The 22067-nt window shown below is 38.3% G+C and overlaps 1 protein-coding gene across 7 annotated transcripts in view; it reads left to right on the top strand.

The window, feature by feature from the left end:
- S1PR2 (sphingosine-1-phosphate receptor 2) overlaps positions 1–22067 on the top strand; it is a 67054-nt gene that overhangs the window by 18797 nt on the left and 26190 nt on the right. For 2 of the 7 annotated variants that reach the window (XM_058173398.1, XM_058173400.1), the window contains exon 2: positions 14789–14905. The exons of 3 other annotated variants lie outside the window; for them this stretch is intronic. The gene's annotated coding sequence lies outside the window, so the exon portion shown is untranslated. Of the gene's footprint in view, positions 1–14788; positions 14910–22067 lie in introns of all 7 variants that reach the window. 2 more of the 7 variants (XM_058173396.1, XM_058173399.1) reach the window with 1 other exon arrangement.

Genomic DNA, 22067 nt, shown 5'->3' with positions numbered 1-22067 from the left:
AAGCCCAAGAAACGGTATAATTTCTTTAAAGGGTAGCCAACAGGTGGAGAGAGAACCTATGTTAGATTTTTGCCTGGTTCACATCTGAATGCTGCCTCTTATTAGTCTGATCTTGTAGGGTAGAATTGATGAGTACATGCAGAGAAGTGAATGTTCTTCGTAGAAAAATTAATTTCCAACATAATGAATAAAAAGCAGACGTAGCCTTCCATAAGGGGAAACCTCTTGGAATAAAGCAAATACGATTATGTGATAGAGTTCCACAGAAATGCATAAAATTGCAGTAATGGAAAATATGAAAAAAAATTTTTGATGGAATGATTAACTAAAAGAGACTGTTAGTAAGAAAAATTCATATACAAAAATGACTAATGCAGTGACAGAGAAAAAAGATATTTGTAAAGCATATGGACAGAAAAAAGATAGTTGTGAAGAATGTACTCAGTGACAGCAGAGAACTATTAAGATTAATACAAAGGGGCAGAGAAAATGCAGAGTGCTTTTCGTTAAAATAAAAAATAGTTTAGGAAATACTCCAGACGAAGAGGTCTAACCAAGGAGCCCCCATCAGTGTGAATGGAATTAAAATGACGAGATGATGCGAGATGTACTGTAACTCAAATGAGGGAATTTTTGAATTTTAGAGATTTGTGTGGGAATGACTTGTCAAAGAATGGTTTTAAACAAGCACTATACATGTTAGCGTTCAATGAAAAAAGAGCTAGAATGTTGAGAAACGATAAGGCTACAGGTGCAGCTGGTGTAACTGGAGAAATGTTTAAATATGGATGTGGTTTGCTAACTTGAGTGACATGACTTGGGCAAGTGGGGAAAAAACTCCACAAGACAGATTTAGTATGTTAATTGTATTTAATATGGTAAAACACACAATTCAATGTGTTAATAGGCACAGTGGTTAGAATGCAATATTGCAGGCAATAATCTGCCGACTGCCAGCAGTTCGATCCTGACCTGCTCAAGGTTGTCTCAGCGTTCCATCCTTCCAAGGTTGGTAAAATGAAGACCCAGATTATTAAGGACAGTGTGCTGAGACTATAAACCACTTAGAGAGGGCTGTAAAGCACTATGAAGTGGCATATAAGTCTAAGGGCTATTGCTAGTGCAATTAATTGTGTCTGGAGAGGCATTTGGCAGTTTTCTGATTAAAAAGGTACAAGAGGAGAAAGTGAGCAAAACTTGGGGCATGCAGGATGAAAAACTGTGTAGGTAGTATTTCCTTTTTTATCAAGTCATTGCTGAGTGTAAGGAAGAAAGTTTATTGCATAGTTGTTGCTTTAGAAAACCATGTGATCAGATGAATAGAATTGAATGATGGAATATTTTGTATGCATTTAGTGTGGAGGATAAATTGCTGAATTGAGAGAATATACAATGAAATTCATACGGAAATAAATAAATGAAATGATTGTCCAGTGGTTCACACTGAGCAGCCAATGCAAATAGGTATAATACAAAAATGTATTTTTTATAAATGTATAAGGAATGCTTGCGTTTAACACCATGAGGTGTGTTGGCTGGATATGTGTAGTTGTATATATTACTTTTAATAGGCAATAAGCATATGATGCTGTGTTTTTCCCTCAGAAACTGAATGATATGCAAGAGCATATGATGCAACTAGAGTTATGGATCTGAAAATTAATGTATCAAAAACCAAAGCAGATGTGTTAGACAGGGAAAATGTAGTGAACAAGCATAATTTAAATATAAATGGCAAAAAATAGAGATTTTATATTAACTTGTGTATACTGTTTGAAAAAATGAATGTTTAAGATGTTCAAATGCTGGTAAAAGAGGAGAAGGCAGCATGAATGAGGAATGAAGAAAACAATATCTCTATGTATAAAAGTGTGCTTCTTCTAGTTTGGTTACACAGAAGTGAAATTTTCACCAGAGGCATAAAAGTTGAATAACCTTTTTAAGAACCATTCATGATAAAGCAAGAAATGGGCTCAAGAATGAATGTGGGTTGAATACAAAATGAATGACCAGAATTATTTTTTTTTAAGTATTTTGAAGTGACTTGATCCTCTGGAGAAAAAATATGAGGACTGAATTGCAAAATAAACTAAGCAAGGAAGAATGATTTGGTTGAGAAGAGGGGAAGGCCAAGTGGCTGGATAGAGTTAATGTTGAAGTTATGTAGAGTTATGTTGAAGGGTTAAAATATTGCTATATTTTTAAACTCTTATTTTTATTATAATGTCAATTTTAAAAAAGATAGCTAGTCAACTTCCACAAATAGGGCTGCCTTAATAGCAAAGATAACTGCTCTGGACATTAATTTGGCAGGTATGGATTTAAGTAGATTCTACTGGGGAAGCCCCAGGGGTGGTAATAGACTGAATCAAATGTCATGCATACCTGGACTGAGTGTAAGTTAAGTATTCATAACATAACATAACAACAGAGTTGGAAGGGACCTTGGAGGCCTTCTAGTCCAACCCCCTGCCCAGGCAGGAAACCCTACACCATCTCAGTCAGATGGTTATCCAACATTTTCTTAAAAATTTCCAGTGTTGGAGCATTCACAACTTTTGAAGGCAAGTCGTTCCACTTATTAATTGTTCTAACTGTCAGGAAATTTCTCCTTAGTTCTAAGTTGCTTCTTTTTTTGATCAGTTTCCACCCATTGCTTCTTGTTCTACCCTCAGGTGCTTTGGAGAACAGCCCGACTCCCTCTTCTTTGTGGCAGCCCCTGAGATATTGGAACACAGCTATCATGTCTCCCCTAGTCCTTCTTTTTATTAAACTAGACATACCCAGTTCCTGCAACCGTTCTTCATATGTTTTAGCCTCCAGTCCCCTAATCATCTTTGTTGCTCTTCTCTGCACTCTTTCTAGAGTCTCAACATCTTTTTTACATCGTGGCGACTAATATTCATTATATTATATTATATATAATATTCATATTATTCATATGTTATTATATTCATATAACCCTGCTTATTTATATAATTATGGATTCCAATCAGCTGTTACTGGTACATCTGTATTTTCAATTCATCACTGGTTCAGAAGAATTCAGCAGAGAGGAATAAATAATATTATCTGCGATTTAAAACAAAGCAAAACAATGTCTTTATTTACTGTACAGTATGTAAAGTTATCATCAACTTTAATCTTCTATTATACTAATAGGGCAATTCTTTGGGATTCTACAGAAATCTAACTTTACATTTCCACCAGCCTCTTGAGGACAGTTTCACCCAACGGGTAGGTGGGACTTGCTTCCAAAGAAGAAATTCAGGCTAACCAAACTAGTCTTGGGTGATCTGATATGCTATCTTCCAAGCCTTTTCTACATCCTTAGCATTTAGAAAGTTGAGCGATAGGAAAATCAGCCTGGCATGTAATTAGGTGAATTTTGCTCTGGGCATGTCCCTTGATTGGGTAATTGGGTCTGCTAAGTGGGGATCTAGATCTGTTACAGCACTTTTCCCTATTTATATCAATGGGCCATTGCATTTCCTGGGGCTAAAAGTCATATAAATTTAATAAATAAATAATTGAACCTTTATGATCAGATATATTTTGCCCAGGTTTTCCATTGCCCCAGCTCTCATACCAAATGATTTCAGATGCTGGTAAGATTAGTGTTACAATCTGTCTTTGGATACTCAGACATTTGTTGTGCAGAGGATTGGGGGGGGGGGGAGGAAAAATCATTCCAGCAGGTTTTGTAATGGAAAAAGTGATAGTGTACAGTATTCAGACATATTGCCAACCATTTTCAATGCAATCCTTCCAGTAGTTTGTCATTGCGTTGAAAATCTTATGTGAGTCCTTTTTACCCTGTAACTCTGACCTTCATTCTCTTGAGTGAATCTTCAACATTCTTTTTTAGTCACTGCTCTTTTAACAGCTTGAGTTCTGCTCGGCATCTAACAAAACCCATTTTTCTGTGCCCACAACTGTAATGTTCATTTATTAGATTTTTATTCCACCTTTTTTTTTTAATCAACTCAAGTTGGCATACATACCGAAATGTTGCAGCTTCCCACAACAACCTTGTGAGGTGGCTTGCACTGATAAAGAGTGACTATCCCAAAATCACCCAGCTGCCTTTCATGCCTAAGGGAAAACGAACTCACGATCTCTTGGTTTCTAGTCTAGCATCTTAACCACTACACCGGACTGGCTCTTCATCCTCTGGGGCAATCTTTTGGAGAATGAGAACTTTATTGATATGACTGATATAGAGAAGTACAGAGCAATGGTATAAAACAGATACAGCTATGGTGGGTGTATGGATTGAAGGACCTGGGATTTTCCATTTCTTCTCAGTTCTGGGCGATGGGTGGGGGTGATGGGGATGGAGTTTTTCAGTAATTGTAAGCAGAAGCAGCACGAGCAGGATCCACAAAAAGGGCTTCAGTAAAAGTGTTGCCTTCTGTGTGTGTTCATGGGCTATATTGGTTCTTTCCGTGCAATGGATTTTTGCAGTAAAGGTATCATCCAACTTTTAATACCAAAACAGGAATAAAATTAAACTACAGCAGCTGAAAGATAGTGAAATTAGAAGATCTAGTTCTGGGACTTTTGAATGAGCAAAAGGTTTGGAATCCAAGGAAAATCAAGGCTATTCTGATCTTGCCCATGATTTGTTCTGCTTGTTTTTTCAAATTTTAAGAATTTTATACTGCTTTGCTACATAGGGCTGTAAGCGGTGTATAAAACAGGAGTAATAGCAATGAAGTACCTTAGTTTGAAATGAAATACCTAATTCACTGAAACAGTGAATTCTCACAGTACTGCCTAATGTCTGTATATAGAACTTAGGTTGAACAGCTGTAGTAGTAGTATTATCCTTCTTATCTCCTTTACTACCCCCTCTTATTGGTATGATGATGATGATGATGATGATGATGATGATGATGATGATGATGATGACAACGACGATTCTGTTGCTTTACATGTACACTGAGAGTTTCTGCACAGGAGACAAATTCCTTGTGTGTCTAATCACACTTGCCAAATAAAGTATTCTAATTCTAAATTCTAGTTTGGATAAAGGCAAGGTACAGAAAGGCTTTTGTGAACTGCTTCAGTTATTCAGTCTCCGAAGACCTTCTGGAAAACCCAGGTCCAGCCCTTCTTAGGAGCTTCCAGTGCAGGCTGGCACACAGGAATAGAGCTCCCTTTATCTCTTTCCACTGTCGTTCACAAGAAAAGTAAACTCTCCACAAGCTTTTTCTAGTCACCTGGTTTGTGAAGTAAAACATACTTGGGGATAGGTAGATTCAAAAACACCAAACCAGGTAAGGTTTCTTTGTTCCTGTAACCAGTGGAGAAGCAAACTATCTACCCCAGCAGTAAACTTTGTTCCCAGCTCCTTTGCGCCATATATTGTCCGTTGGGAGCCAACTTTGGACTGCCATGGCTTTTTGCCATTACCAAATTGAAATAATGTCTCCCCATCCTCAATACTTCAGAGGATAATTAGAACTGCAGAAAAAACCATTGCTACCAACCTGCCTTCCACTGAGGACCTGTATATTACACAAGTCAAAAAGAGGGCTGTGAAAATATTTACAGACCCCTCGCATCCTAAACATAAACTGTTTCAACTCCTACCCTCAAAACGACACTATAGAGCACTGCACACAAGAACAGCTAGACACAAGAACAGTTTTTTCCCCAATGCCATCATCACTCTGCTAAACAAAGTATTCCCTCAACACTGTCAAACTATTTACTAAATCTGCACCACTATTAATCTTCTCATTGTTCCCATCACTCATCTCCTTCCACTTATGACTGTATGACTGTAAGTTTGTTGCTTGTATCCTTCTGATTTACAGTATATTGATATTGATTATTTCCTGATCACTTATTTGTACCCTATGACTATCATTAAGTGTTGTACTTTATGATTCTTGATGAAGGTATCTTTTCTTTTATGTACACTGAGAGCATACTGTATGCACCAAGACAAATTCCGTATGTGTCCAATCACACTTGGCCAATAAAAAATTCTATTTTATTCTATTCCATCCTCAATACTGAAGAAAACTATAATGGCATAAAAATGCCAGTAAATCGTGGATCCCTACTCTAATTAAAATTTCTAAAGATGCCTAACTCCCCTGTAAGGTATACTGATCATTTTTCCATTATTTATTTATTTATTTATTTATTTATTTTATCACATTTATATACCGCCCTATCTCCCAGGGGACTAAAGAACAGTCTTTAGTTCAGATAGCTTCCTTTAGTTTTATTTAAAAGAAACGACTGTATTTGTCCTTTATTTTAGTCATTTAACTTTTACCCTACAAATGGTACCACTAAATGGTACCATTCACATTCATCTGAAAACTAAGAATTTGACTGATCTTTTTTATGCTGTTTAATTGTAGATGGTTTTATTAGAATATGCAGTTTTGTGAAGGTTTTCTTGGTTTGGGCTCTGTAAAGGAAAATTATTCATATAACCAGTTGAAAGAAAAAACAAGAAAACATGGTTACCATAGTGTAAGGTTGTGAAAACAAAGCCTAATAAGAGCATAAATGCTACTTTAACTTCAGAACACCTTAGCACACTTTAAGGCTGGTCTGCTCAATGGCCAAGGATGAGATGAAGGCAACTTAATGGTGACACAGCAGAAGAAAAGATAATGTCCACACACTATGGTTAGGCTCAACAGAGATGGGCCCAAGTCTCTAAGTCTAGGTCATTGTTTTATTCTTGTTGCTAAATATAGATGAGACTTTCAGTTTTACTTCTGTACATAAGTCACAACATGCATTCTATTTCCTCTTTCAACCCATTATTTTTATAGAAGTTTTACTGCTAAGTTATTGTTTCCAAGAGGGCTGTCTTTTTTCTCAAGTATACTGTCTTAATTTGTTTTAGTTATTTATTTATATACCAAATTTAGAAACTGCCCATCTCCCTCACAGAGTGATTCTGTTAATGCCTTTGCAAGAAGTTTTACACTATTTAATTGCTCATGTCAAATAAAATAGAATAGATCCTTTTGAATGAGATCCCGCAAAGATCTGTTCCCTACATTTGGATAATGTGCTAGAGGACTTGCCTGTTCTCTCAGACCTTGAGCCCTGTAGGTTATGTTATCCTAAGAAGGACTGGGTTTGGCTGGACATGTGGGTTTTTCATTTTGTTATTATGTCTTTATTATTTCTGTTGGATATGAGGCACCTAGAGTTATTTTGTAGTCAGATGGCAGAAGGAAGGGAAGGGAAAGGAAAGGAAAGGAAAGGAAAGGAAAGGAAAGGAAAGGAAAGGAAGGTTCTGTGTAGAACATTCCTTTAAAAGGTAAAGGTTCCCCTCATACATGTGTGCTATTCAATCCCGACTGTAGGGGGAGGTGCTCATCTCCTTTTCAAAGCCGAAGAGCCAGCACTGTCAGAAGATGTCTCCATGTTCATGTGGCCAGCATGACTAAACGCCAAAGGCACATGGAACGCTGTTACTTTCCCACCAAAGGTGGTCCCTATTTTTCTACTTGCATTTTTTATGTGCTTTTGAACTGCTAGTTTGGCAGAAGCTAGGACAAATAATGGGAGGTTAGCCTCATTACACGACACTAGGGATTCAAACTGCTGAACTGCCGACCTTTCGATTGACAAGCTCACCATCTTAGCCACTGAGCCACTGTATCCCTTAACATTCCTTCACCCCCTGGAAGCGGGAAACAGCCCACTTCCTGACTTCCGGTGGGCCCAGAGGGCCCAAAAATTAGCTGGCCGGAAGACACATGAACGCTGGAGCTGAGCTGGGATAACGCTTGCATACCCACAGATATGGCTCCACATGCCACAGGTTCCCCATCACAGCTGTATGGTATATTGTAGAAGTTATTTCCCACATTTATGGAAAGTTGCCATGAAGGATCTGAATTTATGGATTCTATATGTTGATCTCTACTTTCCTCATACAAATCTAATGATGTACGGAGCAAAATAAATGAACTGGGGTTCTCTTTGTAACCTTGCTTAGATTCTGTCATATTTGATCTTATACTGTATTGTATAATACAGTATAATACGGCTCAGTCTTTGTTAACAGCAATGGCTCACACCCAATATTCCCCAGTCATACCAACAATGAGTACAATGACCTAACACGAATAGATTTCACAGAAGATAATGTTGAAAAGGCCCTTCGCAAACTGAAACCATCTCTATCTATTGGACCTGATGGCCTATGTGCATACTTCTTAAAAAAGCTTTCCACTAATATAGCGGAACCCCTAAGCATAATCTTTGAAAAAGCTTTCACGACCAGCTCCCTTCCCAAACTTTGGTCACCAGCCACGGTCATCCCTGTCTTCAAAAAAGGAGACCCCAGCCTAGTTGAAAATTACAGACCAATCTCTTTGTGCTGCATCACCTGCAAAGTAATGGAATCAATCATCAACTAATCCATTACCCTCCACCTAGAAACAACCAACCTACTCTCTAATAAACAATTTGGTTTCAGAAAAAAATTATCCTGTAATTTACAACTTCTGCACTGCAGAAACATATGGACTACAAATCTTGATCAGGGCAAAGCAATAGATGCTATTTACATAGACTTCTGTAAAGTTTTTGACTCTGTGGTAAATGACAAACTTCTCCTAAAACTAAAATCCTACGGCATCTCCAGACCCCTCCACAATTGGATAACAGCGTTCCTGTCAAACAGACAACAAATAGTCAAAATAGGCAGTTCCCTATCAAATCCTGTCAATAGCGGCGTCCCCAAGGCAGCATTCTTGGACCAATACTCTTCATATTATACATTAATGATCTCTGTGACCATATTATAAGTAATTGTGTTCTCTTAGCTGACGATGTTAAACTATTCAACACTACCAACAATACAGCTACCCTTCAAAAAGACCTTGACTTTGTGTCGGAATGGTCAAAAACCTGGCAACTCCAAATCTCAACCAGCAAATGCTCTGTCTTATACATTGGAAAAAAGAATCTGAACACTAAATACAAGCTCAATGGACATTACTTTGTAGATCACCCCCACCCCATTAAAGACCTTGGAGTTTTCATATCAAATTATCTACGTGCCAAAGCCCACTGCAACTACATGGCAAAAAAGGCTTTAAGAGTTGTAAACCTAATTTTGCGTAGCTTCTTCTCCAGAAACACTACACTACTAATCAGAGCATATAAAACATTTGCTAGACCAACTCTAGAATATAATTCGCCTGTCTGGAACCCATACCTCATTTCAGACATTAATACAATTGAGCGTGTCCAGAAATATTTTACAAGAAGAGTTCTCCACTCCTCTGATTACAACAAAATACCTTATGCCACCAGACTTGAAATCCTGGGTTTAGAAAATTTAGAACTCCGCCGCCTTCGACATGACCTGAGTTTAACTCATAGAATCATCTGTTTCAACGTCCTTCCTGTTGAAGACTACTTCAGCTTCAGTCACAACAATACACGAGCACACAATAGATTTAAGCTTAATGTGAACCGCTCCAATCTTGATTGCAGAAAATATGACTTCAGTAACAGAGTTGTTAATGCCTGGAATGCACTACCAGACTCTGTGGTCTCTTCCCAAAATCCCCAAAGCTTTAATCAAAACTATCTACTATTGACCTCATTCCTAAGAGGTCTGTAAGGGCGTGCATAAGAGCACCAACGTGCCTACCGTTCCTGTCCTAATTTTATGTAGCTTCTTCTCCAGAAACACTACACTACTAATCAGAGCATATAAAACATTTGCTAGACCAACTCTAGAATATAATTCGCCTGTCTGGAACCCATACCTCATTTCAGACATTAATACAATTGAGCGTGTCCAGAAATATTTTACAAGAAGAGTTCTCCACTCCTCTGATTACAACAAAATACCTTATGCCACCAGACTTGAAATCCTGGGTTTAGAAAATTTAGAACTCCGCCGCCTTCGACATGACCTGAGTTTAACTCATAGAATCATCTGTTTCAACGTCCTTCCTGTTGAAGACTACTTCAGCTTCAGTCACAACAATACACGAGCACACAATAGATTTAAGCTTAATGTGAACCGCTCCAATCTTGATTGCTGAAAATATGACTTCAGTAACAGAATTGTTAATGCCTGGAATGCACTAGCAGACTCTGTTGTCTCTTCCCAAAATCCCCAAAGCTTTAATCAAAAACTATCTACTATTGACCTCATTCCTAAGAGGTCTGTAAGGGGCGTGCATAAGAGCACCAACGTGCCTACCGTTCCTGTCCTAATTTTCCCTTTGATTGTATCCAATTTCATATAGTTATCACATACTTATGATTATATTTATGCTTATTCATCGTATAGTTTTTTCATGCTTATGCTTATATATACTGTTGTGACAAATAAATAAAAATAATAATAAATAAATAAATTGTAATAATCAATCTGTATAACCTTCAAATTCACAGGTGTGTGTTTTGTCCTTCACTTTGACTCCCAGTAAAACAGTTTGCTTTTCATATTTAATCCTTTTTCTGAGTATATAAATTTACTCAATGTATTAGTTGCTTCTTTTGCTTCCTCAGTCTTTCATTTGTGGTGCAAGCCTTCTCATATTCATGCCTTTTCAAAAACAGCAGTTCTTGGCAGCCTTTGCTTCAAACACAAACTTTCTTGGAAGCTTTTTCTTAGTCTTTTTTTAAATTTTGATACTTTAGTTTCAGAATCTGCTGTTCTTGATGCTGTAGATTTTAAACTGATACTCCCTTAATAGACTGATATTTGCAAAAGCAAATTCTACTTCAGTTATACTGCTGTTGGTTAACTGAATTCAAAATGGCTTTATTTATTCAAAGCTGCCTTTAACTAACAGAATAACAGAGTTGGAAGGGACCTTGGAAGTTTTCTAGTCCAACCCCCTGCTCAGGCAGGAAATCCTATACCACTTCAGACAAATGATTATAGAGCATTCTAATTTCTACTGTTGTGTTCTATTTTTATTTTATTTTTCATTTTCCAATAGATTGGGCTAGATACACTATTATTCTTAACTCTATATGAGAGTTTTTTCCTTTTGCAATCCTTCAGATTTTGGCAGCTTTAAGAGCCAAAGAAGCATAGCAGTTATGAGAATGAACTATGGATTTGGTGACTAGTTCATCTATAGCAGGGTTTCTTAAACATTTTGCTTTCAGGACTCCTTCCCAAATTTAATAATTTTGGAGGACTCCAAAAGAGTGTTTATTTGTGTGGATCATACAGTATTTATTAATATTTACTGTATTAAAAATTAAAGTTGATGCATTTGTAGAACATGTATTGAACCATGTAACAATGACTTTAAACCCATTAGATATTAATATAAATACAATGTTTTTCATGACAACATTTTAATAACAACATTTTAATGACTACATTTAGAAAAAGCAATGAAGAGTGACATTCTTTTAAATGTTTGCAAATCTGTTCAATATCTGGCAAATAATTCTGGTTTTGCAGACCACTCAGAGGGTCTTAGGGGAATCCCAGGGATTTAGATCGCATGACCATGGGGATGCTGCAACAATGGTAAATGTGAAAATGGTCACAAGCCACTTTTTCAGTGCCATTGTAACTTCAGTCACTAAACGAATTGCTGTAAGCCAAGGACTACCTGTAAAATAAAATATGAGGCAAACTCATTTTTCGATAACTTTGAAGCCTTTGCATTAATCTGTGTCTACTTATACATTAGAACCGCTGGTCACGAACGCTTCTGAGCATGACCAAATTGGGTTACAACCAAAAAATTCACAAAATGTGTGAATCTGGTCACAAACACATACTCGGGTGGTGATTAAACACATCCACGGCCGATATCCCCTTCTGCACCTTTTTTTTTTTTTTTGTAAGCGCCAAACAACAGACTTCGTGTGGCCACTGCATTAATTTTGGTTAGGTTTGGGTCACGACCAAATCAGCTTGCCACCAGAGTTATGGAACGAATTATGGTCGTGACCAGAGGTTATACTGTATATCAGTGAAAGACTTTGTGAAAGAATATGGATAGGAAAGGAAAGTACTGTACCACTTTCTATTTTATTCCATCCCATCAACCACATATTGGAGACATTAGAGCTGTGAAATAGTAGCGGTCTCTACTTCAGAAAGTAGAGACCGCTACTATTTGCAGTTACCACAGGAGTGGGAAAAAAGTGATTTATGAGTAGTCTTCACACATATGACTGTCACAGCATCTTGGCGGTTACATAATTGAAATTTGGGCACTTGGCAATCTGCACATATTTAGAATGGTTGCAGCATCCTTGGGTCACATGATGGCCATTTGTGATCTTCCCAGGGGGCTTCCAACAAACAAAGCCAATGTGGGAAGCCAGATTTGCTTAACAACAAACAGTGATTCATTTATCAACCATGGCAAAAAAAGGTTGTAAAATCAGGAATGAGTCACTTAACAATGGCATCACTTAGCAATGGAAGTTCCAGCTCCAATTATCATAAGTTGAGGAGTACCTGGACTTAAAATCTGTATTTATATGAGGAAAATCTGGCCACTTACATGTAAGTGCCATGCTAAGAAATCGCCTTTTCTTCTGAAGTTGTTAGGTAAGTATCATGGAGAAAGGAAGAATTCGGTAACCAGATACTCCAGACCTGTCCTGTTAGGAAATGAATCTATCATTTAGAAGTCTGGGTACCCAGAAATCAAATAGCGTTCAGATACAAAAAGCTTTGGGATCATCGCTCACTATTCCACAGAAGGAACTTTTTCTTGCCTTGTGTGTCAAATAGGTAGATGATACTGATCAATTTGGAAACAAATTCAGTAGACTTGCCCACTTCCACAGTTCTCTGCCTGTACTATCAAACTCCTTCTGGAGGTCAAATTCCCACAAAATGTCATTACCCAATGCTCAATGCAGTGTTGGCCTACCAAATGAGAACTTTAAAAAGGCTTTATTTACCCCCTTTCCCCCCCACTAGAGCTTCCCTGTCTATGGGCCACATATAGAGAAACCATAATTATTGGCTTCTGAACTCTATAACTGTCACCACCTTCCCAACATTTCTGAACTACTGGAATGGCTGCGGAAGGCACACGTTTTTAATAGTTTGGGTGTTAGAGAGCTTACAATTTAATCTACATTAAAGACAAGCAACAAGACTTAACTGCATTTGATTCTTATTATGGGAATGCAAATATATCGTACAGTAATTCTGTTTAGATTGGCATGCAGCCTGTTAGCCTTCTTAAGATTTTTGAATTACATTTTTATGAATTTGGACAATTGTTGTATTGTGCATTTGGACAACTTGCTCATTTATACCGAAGGTTTTGTCCTCCCAACTGAGAATATTTGGAGCATTGCAGTTATGACTCGCTGTCCAATTTCAACTCAAAAAATGTGCCTTTCATCTAAGGCATGGTTTGGACTATTTAGACCATTGAATTTTCTTGAAATAAATTGGATTGGGTCCAGCAAGTGTTGAATCTATTTTGTTTTGTTAGAACCCTGTAGTATCAGGGACATAAAGTATATTTTAAGCTTTTTCTATTTTTGTATATTCTTAATCTTGATTCAATTTACTAAGAAAGTGTTTCACTTTCATTTAGTATATTTCTTCTTGAGCACTTGTTATGCCTTTACTGCTCTAGCTCCTCTGCTTCTTCTCAGACCACAATGCTGCTGTAGATAGGGTGACCTATCTATGAGCAACAGATTTTGTCAAACTTCCTTTGTTGTATTGAGATTCTACCTGATCTCTCCCTCAATCACACTCAAAAACAGAGAGTGTGAATGCATCTTTAAACAGCACCTTCTTTGCTATGTACAGAAAGATAATTGGCTCAATCTTGTAACTCTTGTTCAGTTTGCTTATAACAACTCAGTTCATACATCTACTTAGATGTCATTTGTTTAGACCATCTATAATTACCGCCTACTCCTGCTGGAAATACTTTCAGGCCTTCTCCCACTCCAGAGACCTCATTTTCTCCAAGTTATTTATGAAGGATCAATTCGACCATGCAGAGGCCTGTTAACTATCATCAACATCACCCCCTTGATGGAGACAAGTCTGGTCTGGTTTTGTACCAGATTTCTTCCCTTAGACTGTCTAAAGAGATAGGTGCCAATCCTGTGGCATTTTGTTGGCAGCTTCTAGGCCTGGAATGCTTCTCCATACCTCCATCTTGGTATATGAGGTGCACATTGGATTACAGTGTTAGATCAATGAACCAGAAAGCTTACAGGAACAACTACCCCAGTCAGATGCATTTGAGAAGGTCATCCTGGAAAAGGCTGCTTGTAGTACCCTGTTTTTGTGAAGTGGAAGGAGCTAAGATCAGAAAGCAGAGGCTCTCCATCATGGTGCCTATGCTATAGAACAGCCTCCCTCTAAAAATTATAAGACTGGCCACCTCTTCAATGCCCTTCTGGAAGCTTTTAAAGACAGATTTCTTTGAGGGCCTTTGGCTACCTATTATTTTATGATTAGGTTTTATAATGATTATCTTGGATATATTATGCACTGTGTTTTTATTATTTTTTAATTATTGTGGAAGTTTTAATGTCTGTGAAGCTTTGGCTGTAAGCAGGATCCTGAATACAAGGCTGAGTGTCAGGACTTACTGTGGTACCTGATGTAAACTCTGACAAAAAGGGAATCTGGGCTTTTGTTTAACTTCTACTAAAGTTTTAAATGAATTATAGATCTGGTCTGCTTTGTGCACTCTTAGTGAAATGCCACCAAAATATGTGTGGCTCTATTCAGCTACTACAGCATATAAAAAGAATATTCCCACCATTGAATCAAGGTATTCCCTATTTGTGGGTGTCTCCATAGGCAAAACGGGCTTATTCTTTTGGACTTCAATCCTGATGTGTACCTGAGTCCACAATGCACCGCTTCTAGGAGACGACAAACATGGATGTGGAGAATGGAGCTGCCTCCTGCACAAAAGTATGTAAGTAATAGCTTCTAGAGAGCGTCAGTCTGCAGTTCCAAGGGCTTAGATAAGGGCATTGGAAATATTTGGAAAATGTGGTTTCAATAAAGCCGTTGCCATGTGGCATTCATTCCTGGAGACAAGGTGCTTATGTTAGGCTCTTTCTCTTATGTGCTATGGAAACAGGAGATGATCCCCTGCCAAAACTTCAAAGGAAGAAGCATGGAAAATAGCCGCCCACACCCACTTACCTATTTTGCTAGTATGAAGGAGTGAACAAAACATACTTATTTTCCTGAAGCATTTTTGCTGCTTCAGTCAAGCTGGGAATAACTTTTTAGTGAGCTGAAGATCATTTATACTCCTTTGGGCAGGCATTCTCCCTCAGTGTACGATGACACTTTGGCAAGTTGTCAGAGCTTGGAAACCTGTGAAATGGTGGTGAAGTGGTGGCCAGTGGTGAAAGAATATGCATCTGTATACCCCTCAAAAGGTAATGCCTCTCCCACACCAATTTCAGGGTTTTTAAATTGCCAAAAGCTGGTGATAAAAGAGCTTTCTTGCAGCTCTTTGTTTTTTATTTGTTTCTTAGAGCCCTAGTGTCTTCTGTTCTTCCTAACATAGTATTATTTTCCGATGCTCCCTGTTTTATATTGCATTTATTCTGATGCTCCCTGTTTCAGGAATGCATTTTAACATTCAGTTTCCTCCCTCCTCCTTCTCCTCCTCATTTTGTTACTCACTTTTTTTACACTTGATTTTAAAAATGTTAATTCATCATCACATGTACCCAAATGACGTATGCATATAAAATTGCCATTACAGTATGTTGTAAAAGATATCTAGAAAGCCATAATGGTCTATTTTTAGTAGAAGACATTGCTGTTTTTGTACAGCTATATTACTGAAAAAGTAAGGAGAGAATGGCTGATCCTATTGGCTATTCAGGCTGCAAAATGCATCTTATGGACCTCAAATAACTCAGCTCTACCTCTTGCAACCCCAAGAACAGGTTCCCTAAAATGATCTCTGCTCCAAATTTTGGTCCATTTAGAGTGTGGTGACTTGATGGAAATTAAGATGCCAAATAAGTGTTTCAGAGGCTTAAAACATTAATTTTTTCCTTTTATCCCCCTCCTCGTCCCAAATCAACTAACTTTGGATTCTCTGTCCCTGAGTACACTTTAGTGAAGCCTTTGACATTTCATGCAAAGCCCAAGAACACCTCAAACTGACATACTATACAGTACACCTCAAGCTAAATACAATCCAAAAAGGTGTGTTATTTTATCAGATGCTACTATTAAGCGTCTTCATCTTTTCTTCCCACTTCTATCCACACATCTTTTCTTTCTGTATCACTCCCAGTTGGGTTTCTGTTCCTGTTTTTAATCTGATTTAGAGAGGAGGTGGTGATCTAATTTGTATCAACCCCAATGCCCCGCAGGAAGCACGGTATATGTATGTGCAGATGTCTACATGTATAGTTGGGCATGGTCTAATCTGGAATGGAAAAAGTGTTTGGAGTGAAGACAAGGAAATAACGGGGCTTCTTTCTCTGTGTATATAATCAGTTCCCAGATAGAATAGGCTTGAGTCTTGGGAGGGTTTAAATAATATCTTCTTTGTATTCTCATCTCTGAAGCAACTCTATAGAGGAACAGCTTTCTATGGAAAAGTCAGAAAGTCTCATCTCTCAAGCAAAGCTAAACTAGATAAAAGCACTGAGCGAGAGATTAATAGGATAATATCGCTAAGAAATGGTGATTCAAAACTTAAAAGGCCTTAAGTTGCAATTTAGTGGCTAATCCACTCCACTACTGTAGCTCTTGATACTCAGTTGTTTTCTTCTCTCTATGATGGTCTGGGACTGTTAACTCTTTAGCATCTTTGGATGGGATGGCTTATTTATGCTTGAGTGAAACTTGAGAACCTATTACTTTTGGCTAGACTTTATAGAAAATACAGTAAGTATTATTGCAGGAACAAGAAGAATGTATTCATTTTCCATCGTTCAGTGATCAAGTTCTTACTCAGGCCTTTTGTGACTCACATTGATGGTTATAAAGAAATGATAAGGTGCATTGCGTGAATTGACAAATCCTTCCTTTAAAAACCTGCCAGTCATAGACTCATTCAGTTACTTTAGAAAAACACACTGTGTCAGCTTCAGTCTACACCCCAACACCCACTCTGTAGCCTCTAGCCTGCAAAACAGCAATAATATTGATGGTTCCACAGCATTATGATAACTCCTGAAAACATGAGTAAATTGGAAAAAGCTGCAAGCACTTGAACACTTTCACTCAGGAGGGGAGGGGTCATTGACATTTGTATACTTACTCATTCAAAACCCTTCCCTGTGTTATTTTTCACCCAGTTAACACTTATTGGTAATTTTGGCATCCAGCTTGTGGAAAAATGAGCTAAAATGGTTGGAAGCATATGACCTGGAAAAGTGACAGTGAAGGGAAGTATTCACCACACTTAATCAATTTTTTCCTGGCCCCCTTTTTTTGCTTATATGGCTCCTTTGAAGCGAACTTAAAGTCATGAGCCCTGGGTTTGCCCTTGTGATGCTTGGCTCATTTACTTATTTTCCTTTCTTGTTTCCTGAGTAAAAGGAAGAATCAGTAGGCATGCTGAATTCATAAGGCTCCAGTTCTAAACAATGGAGTGCTTTGTAGACCAGTCTTGCACTCTTTTCAAACAAAACCTCTCATTCACAAGACAATTCTGCCCAAAGAACTCTGGAAGAGCTAATATCCTTCATGGCTTTATTGGAGCACGGCATGCGCCTGTTTGAAAGGAGAGCATTCTTTATGAGCAGAGCGCCATTCAGCCCTGAGGGACTCAACAGTCCTCTCCCCCCATGGAGCAACATGTTTTCATAAAGCCGCCTTTTTCCAGTAAGACATCTTTGTTTTTTAGTTAAAGTGGCGGCTGGCTGACTTCCGCAAGGCAAATGTATGGGCAACGTGGGGCAAGAAACTGAGGTGCACGTGAAAAGAAAAATGCCAAAATGATTGCTGGCAGCTGGCAGATAACGAGGAGCCTTTGGCCTCTGTTAAGTGGCTGGCTAACCTCAGGATGGGCAGACTGGGATGGAACAGGCAATGGCCTACTCCCATAGTTAGGTTGCTTAAAACTTGAGTTAATTTGAAGCCTAACATTTAAAGTCCTCTCCTTCGCTGAACATCAAATCAAATCTTTATTATGGTCATAGACCAGCATATCAAAATGTAAGTGGTCATTTTGGTCGTTAACCAAAATTAAATGGTGAACAACAGGCAATCAGTGGCCTTTTTATGACACTTGCATAAGTAACCTCCTAATGATGGGGCTGGCTGAGCTATTCCTCATATGTCCTCTCTAGGAAAGAGCAAGGTCAAAGAGTCCTTGTCCATCTTTCTTGCCTTAGAAGAGTGAATTCAAGGCCAGAACTTACATGAGTGAAGCCCATGGACATTACCCATGGTAGCCCCTATTGAAATGAAGGTGTAAATGCCATAGCATGCTAGAAGCCAAGAGCAACTTTGCTATGAAATGTTTCATGCTTCACTTACCTGAAAATGATATTTTGTTTCTTTGATAATTTATCTGTCTAAAAGGAGAAGATTGTCTTTAGACGTACTGGCTACAGTAATAAAGGCTGGTGATGTTTTTCCCTGCCTTCTCTTCCTGGTTTTGGGGGCTGGAGACTTAAATTCAGGATTGCCTTCTTTTGGATTAGATTCTGATTTGAAGACGAGATGTTGACTGGTTGTCTGAAGTTGCAAGAAGCAAGAAGGCACACTGGGAGTTCTCTTCAGCCTCCCTTGACCTTCTTGGGAATGCCATTGGGACTCATGGCCTTCTGCCAATTTTGTGGGATGGGCAGCCAGTATCCAAGCCTCACCAGCTTCTGCAGCTCAGATCTTGCTTTTCATTGACGCCTGCTCTGCATCACGGTAAAGTAATACAGAGCAGGCATTGCTAATTAAGTACAAAATACTGAACTCCTAAATTCAAGCATTTCATGTGTTTATTTAGCACAGGACAGACTGGGGCTGCCCAAGACTAGGAAAGTTTCCAGTTCTAAATGCAGCTTTTAAATCAGATTTGAATCTGTTCTACAGAGATGATTCTAGAGGCTACAAGACCGCCTTGCTATGTATCTCAGGGTAGCTAGGACAGTGACTCCTGTGAGCTGCTTGAGGAAATTTACTTAGGTTCTGAGAGGTTGCATGTGATTCTCGTTGGCCCTTTATGCCAGGATAATAACCTCTGAATATCAGATGTTTGTGAAAAGCTATTTTCTGTATTCTAAGTGTTTCATATATATAATTAAAAACCTGTTTGGGTTCAGTTGTGGGTTTTCTTTTTTAAATCCTGAAAATCTGGATTCTGTGACCTTCCTATATGATGCAGCCTGAGAACATTTGCATGATTCCTGTTTTACCACTCTGGCCCTTTGCAGCTATCCCTCTGGCTTTGGGGATTTCAGTAGGCATTGCCCACTCAATTGGAATACATCTCCAGTCATAGGAGATACAAACTTGTTTCTCCTGTAGTTGCTATTCTATAAAAACTGAGTTTCTTGATAAGCTGGATTTTTGCCTATTGCTATATTCTTGCTCATTTTTCTTATTTCCACAAAGTCACAGAACTCGGGTTCTACAAGACACAGCTCAATATTATTGCTCTCTTGTTATAGCACTCTCTCTCTCTCTCTCTAGCGCTCTCTCTCTCTCTCTCTCTTGTGCAGCAGCAAGAATATTTGCATGGTAGCATAGTGTTTCTTCAAAGAGTAGAAAGTGCAAGGTACTGCCTACATGGAAGAACTTGTAACTCACTTGCTCTTTCTCCTTTAAACTAGACCTAAGTATTTTATTTTATCAATGCATAAAATCCAAATGCAAAGCCTATTCTTACCCACATAAACTCAGTTTGGTTAAAATAAGCAATTAAAAACACTGTCAACTTCTTTAAAAATTCTACCAGACATAAATACTCAAATTATACTGTGTATAATCTGTTGATCTGAAGATGTTTCTCCCTTCTGGGGTTGCAAGCCTGCTCCATGCACTGAGCTGAAGCATGCAAACTAAACTAGTTGCCCCTGGAGATTCTCAGAAACTAAATGAGGAGGTTCCCAAAATTATGAAACTGAGTGTTTGTGGAAGTATGTGTGTGCATGCGTGGGTGTGTATTTGTGCAGGCAAAGTTTCTGCTAGGACAGAGTAATATTTCCTCTTTGGGCAGATGAAGATAAGCCAAGAAAGCTCTTGGCAGCTGTAAGAAATGGCAAAATTGGAGTCAGTTGGATCTATAAACAAAGCAAAGCTGGAAGCACTTTGGATGGCTATCCAAATATGGAACACCTATGGCTCTTCTGTTCTTCTTAGAGAACCTTGGGACATCAATGTTGTGTCATATTAACTCAAATTTGGAGAAAGCTACTCTTCTGTGGCCAGCAATAATATTTTCCAGTTCACAAAGCAAGGATATTTCTATGAATTGGGCAAGAGTTGTCTGAATGGTGCTTTTTTTTCAAAAGGCAAGGAAAAACAGCCCAGTTGTCCTTTTGAAAAAGCAGCTTTGAGACAACTATGACCTGGATGATTGAGAATCACCACAGACATTTGGGCAAGAGTTGGTTTCTCTTCCTTCTCTCTCTTTAGGGAGTTGATGTTGCAAGGAATCCTGTGGCTGAAATATAAAAAGGTGATAATACATTATTTATGGGTTAATGCTTACATATTTATTTCAAAGACGTAGGCTTATCCACACACCCCATTTGCCCCATAGCTTGAATTGGCCAACAACCAATTTTGGAGGGCCAGAAGAACAGTGTTGCTCTGTACTCAACCAATGAGTTAAATAAAATGAGTGCAATCAGTTGAATCTATGGTTAACATGGCCTCTAATATTTTCTAGAGGTACCTTTGCCAACCATGCTTTAATAGCACCACACTAAAAGAGTTGCCTTCTAAGTTTCCTAGGTGAAAACCCAGCAGAAATGTCTGTGTGTTATAATTATTTTTCTTGTCCTTTGTTTTTTCCCTGAGTTTTTTAAATAGAGTAGCTCAAGAAGTCATGAGAGGCCAACAAGGCTGTACGGGGAAAAATATTTTAAAGCTGATCATTGTATTTTTGTGTTATATAAATTTTGATGCTTCACTTCTGTACAATATATATAAATTCAATTTAATTTTGCATTATTAGCCATATGTACACAGTGTGTACGCACACATACAAACACTTCTGTATGCATCTATATACAAACATAAAAGTATACATCTCCAGGAAGACTCATAATTGCACAGAGAGCACATCAGTTAGGATATTGTCCAGTGGGAGGATGTGACTGTCTATTGTCCAGACTGAGTCCCTTGCAAGCTATTGCTAAAGTCTAGAAAAGATTGTCTTAAGCCATTTTAGAATCAATCTGACAAGAGCAGGACAGAAGCAGCTTAAGAGTGCAATGTGGATAAGCCCTGTGATTGACTTAACCTAACAACACTTTAATCTGAAGTTTTAAAGCCGGTCCCTTGGGAGAGAAATATGCAGTACTAAGACTATACAACAACCTGTCAAAACCAATAGACCAACACGGTCAGAAGTCATTTCTTCTCTCTCATTCTGTAACTGTTGGTAGAACTGAGTCCCGGCTATTACATCATAGCTCTGGGGAGTTACTGGCTGAGATGTGCACCATCAAAGGAAATGGGAGAAGAGGGGAGGCAATAAATTTTTATACATAGTAGAAGTAATAATTGTATACACTGCTCTTTATACACCCTTTAATGTATTTCTTTCATCTGTCCTCCCATACAATGGCCTTCACCTTACTGGTAAAATACAGTATATAATCAGCTGCATTAGATAAGGTCAAACCACGTACTGTACTGATGTTCTCCACTACAAAGTTGATAGCAGAAGATGTTGGGATAGGCAATCAAGTTAAAGAATAATCAGTGCAGAATCTAATCAATGTTTACAATCTGAAAAAGTGGGGAGGGAACTGAAACATTTGAGTTTCTATACAGTGGAATTTTAACAGGCTATGTTGTGTGTCTTCTTGTTGATGCAAAAGTTCACTGAAAGGGGGAGGGGGAGGTTCATCAGTACCTAAAATTAGAAGTGAACTGTATGTTTTTACCCCCTCCCCATTAATCATCACATTGTAAAATG

This window comes from Ahaetulla prasina, chromosome 2 (assembly GCF_028640845.1).
Source record: "Ahaetulla prasina isolate Xishuangbanna chromosome 2, ASM2864084v1, whole genome shotgun sequence".
Lineage (NCBI taxonomy): Eukaryota > Metazoa > Chordata > Lepidosauria > Squamata > Colubridae > Ahaetulla > Ahaetulla prasina.
The sequence above is the reverse complement of the archived record's forward strand: the minus strand, read 5'-3'. Positions and strand labels throughout refer to the sequence as shown.